Consider the following 3546-nt stretch of genomic DNA (forward strand, 5'->3'; position numbering starts at 1 on the left):
GGCTGATGCTCCGGATTAAAACAATAAACACTACAGCGAACTCTATGCACAAGGCTTTGCAGACCTAAGAAATTTTTTACATGCATCTGTTTAGCTGCACAAAATGAGATTAGAAATAGTTCCTGTTGACACTCTGCAGATATATTGTGAAATATAGCGTTAGATCAAAACATGCAAATTATCATTTACATTCAGCGTAACGTTGTAAATTGTTTATCAGTCGTAACAAATGGCTTTACAACGGTTTACAAATCGTAAAAGTAAATATTTGCAGAAACTGCCCCTATGTTCGCGTAGAACTACATGAAGCAGGTCATTTAAAAATAATCTGGCTCCTCTGGCACCACCTTCAGCCTGTAGTGCGATTGGCAAAAATCCACCGGTCCATGTTCAAATCCTCCACTCATGGCCGGGGGTGTCTAACTGTGCTCATGCACACATATTCATTCTCCCTTGTGGGGGGAGGGGCTCAGGAGACCATTTTGGGCTTAAGCGGAAAGAGGAGGAGGGACTCAGAAGTTGTCAATGTTCAAATTCTTTGGCTAAATCCTGGATCTTCACAATCCTACCAACAGCACCTTTAACTTATGTTTTATCAGTTAAACACCAGGGTTTTTTTCTTGCATGGAAGTTTTAGCTAGCGCCAAAGGAAAATCACCAGCGCCAAAATGATAAGAAGTGAGAGAAAGATGTAGCAATTCAAATCCTCTTTGGCTGTGTGTAACAGCAATGTACGCTGTACACTACTAATAAGAACAACTTTGTGGTTGCCAGGTTGTGAACTAACCAAGGTTGTACTTACTTTGACTGGTTAGACCACTTATTTCTAAACAAGATGAAGAGTTGACAGTCATGCTAGCAGCTCCGTGGGGCTGGACTTAGGCATAGTGGTGTGTTGAGCTAAATGCTAACATCAGCATGCTAACATGCCGATGCACGCCACCATGTTCATTATGCTATTGTAGCATATTAGCACGCTTGGTTAATGTTTTTTTTGTTTTATTTGAACCTCCCACCACTTGGGGCAGTAGTTGACAGGTCTGGTTGACTCTGGAGAAGCAAACAGTGTTTTGACTGAGTGTTTTGTTTGTCTATTATTGGGAAATAGACAACAGATAAAGTGTCTGTACTCTGTTGATAACAAATGATAAGAAATACATTGTCTTTGTGTTGAAACACTGGACATTTCATCATCTATAGAAAATCTATCAGCAACCGTTGGTCTTTTGTTTTTGATAGGCAAATGAGTTACTATCATTTTAGTCTATATCCTTGATGTTTCACTTTCAAATTCTGCTCATTTAGGCCGGATATCCGTTGCACGGGGCTTCCTTTGCTTTGGCATTTTAAACTGCGGTTCGATTTATGAGGTCTATGGTTAACCCTTTCTCAGATATCTGCAGGTAAATCCAGACAGCTAAGCTAGACTATTTGTCCAATCTGGACTACACATACTGGCTTTTCCCAGTGCTTAACAGTGTCCAAGACCAATGTTATTGGTTTAAATAAATGCCAATAAACCAGAGCACATTTCTCTCCCATCCCACAATGCTGCGTGGACTGGCAGACCCTCCTCGGCAGCGTGACAGGGTGGAGGGAGGTCTGGCAAACCAAGACTATCATTTGATTAAATTATGGAGCTTTAATTGAATACTTTTTTGAAAATGTATTTACCTTTTCTGACTACATTTCTCAAGAATGGAATAGGAGGATAAAGAAATAGCCTTACTAAAATTGCCATCCCTAGAGCGGTTGCGATATGGGGCTGGGAACAATCTGGATGAAAAACCCTGGCGTCCTGGAAAATCACGCCCTTTATAAATGACTCAATAACATTTATAATGGCAAACGTGATGGCTTATTGGAAAGAAAAACACTAAAAGCACGGTTTATTGGTTTAACAACATTTAAAAAACGCATACCAAATAGGATAAACACTAAGGTTTTTTTTAACAACCTGGCAACTGATAGCTTTTATAAAGTTAAAACAAGGCTTATGTTCTGAAAACAATGCACTTTTGGTTTAATGTTCCCTGCAGCTAGATCACATCAACTGACAGCCTTAATTAGCATTCCACTGCCTGACACCAACCCAAGCTTCTAAAGTGTTGTGTTAATTAGGTCATGTCTATCATTCAGCAAACATGAGGCAGCTCGTTTTCCCCACAGGAAAGGTAATGGCTGTCCAAGCCTTTTGGGACCCCACCCCTGCTGTGTTGAGACTGAGTAGGAACAATATAAATGTTTATCTCTGTAAGACTGAACAGAATTAATCCTCACATGATAGCTTTGTTTGATCTGTGTCCTGGAGGAACCCCCAACGTGCATGTTAGAGGTAAACATACGCATTGTTAGTTATTTCTAACACAACCCAACATTTATTCTTATAAAGCGTTATTAACCATTGATAAAGCCATTAGTTTCAGCCCATAACAAAGTAGAACCAAAATAATCAGAGTAATTTCGGGAACTTTTTTGGTGTTTAAAAGGATGTTCACCAGCACATATGACTTCATATCAAACAAACGTGTAGCCTACAATGAGTGCTTTTGCACGTCATTGGCAAATTTTGCAAGTGCATGTAAATCAATATGTAGGCTAAAAGCCATGACAACCTACGGTAAGTGGTGATCCATTTCTCCAGTTACAGTTTATTTACAATTGCTATGACAATTTTTGCAATACTTTTAACAACTTTCCTAAACTCTTAACAAAGTTAGCACATCTGTCTGTGTAGGCTATACAATGAACACATTTCTTGTTGCTTTGACACAAAATGCATACAGTTAACACAACATTTGAAATGCTTCAACATGCTCAACCATGACCAAAACAATGACGAATTTGCAAATGCTTTCACACTGTATGTCAGAACAGATAACATCATGTTCTATCTATGTTCTATCTATGTATTCTAACATCTTTCTTAGGCTAAAGTCAAAGCGAACAGCTGTTCATCTTGCACGTTGAAACACAAGTATATCCCCTGCATTTTACATGTATTCCATTTTTACTGTAAATGAGAGAAACAGCTGATAGATCAATCACAGCTGATTCCCATCTAGGAAACACACTGAGCTGTTGAGGTCTGTTTTTACAGTAGCCTATTCTTTACAACACCCACCTGTTGCAGCAGGTGGGTGTTGTAGCGAATATTACTGTAACCAAAGTCACATTCCTACCTGGCCAAAGCTGACTTTGATTCTGATATGTTACAGTAGTACATACAGTAAAAGAGGACCTATTTGGGCTGGAAATGTGTGGAAATGGAACAATACAGTAAAGATGAACACAAAGAAAGTAAGAAAACTTCCTGCACGAGGGAGAGGAAGACGAGTACCAGGACATGCTGAGATGTAAACGGTTTACGGCCTAACGTGTCATACTGAAATTTGTGAAATCCATGAAATAATAACCTTTTCTCATTACAGACAATAACAGAAGATGGAAATCATTTCAAAAAACGTTTTAGCTATCTATGTTTGTTTGATTGCTAACATTAGCTCAAAATGCCATTCAAGTGACAGCCTTTGTTGTGTTTGATTG

The sequence above is a fragment of the Etheostoma spectabile genome, chromosome 7 (assembly GCF_008692095.1).
Source record: "Etheostoma spectabile isolate EspeVRDwgs_2016 chromosome 7, UIUC_Espe_1.0, whole genome shotgun sequence".
NCBI lineage: Eukaryota > Metazoa > Chordata > Actinopteri > Perciformes > Percidae > Etheostoma > Etheostoma spectabile.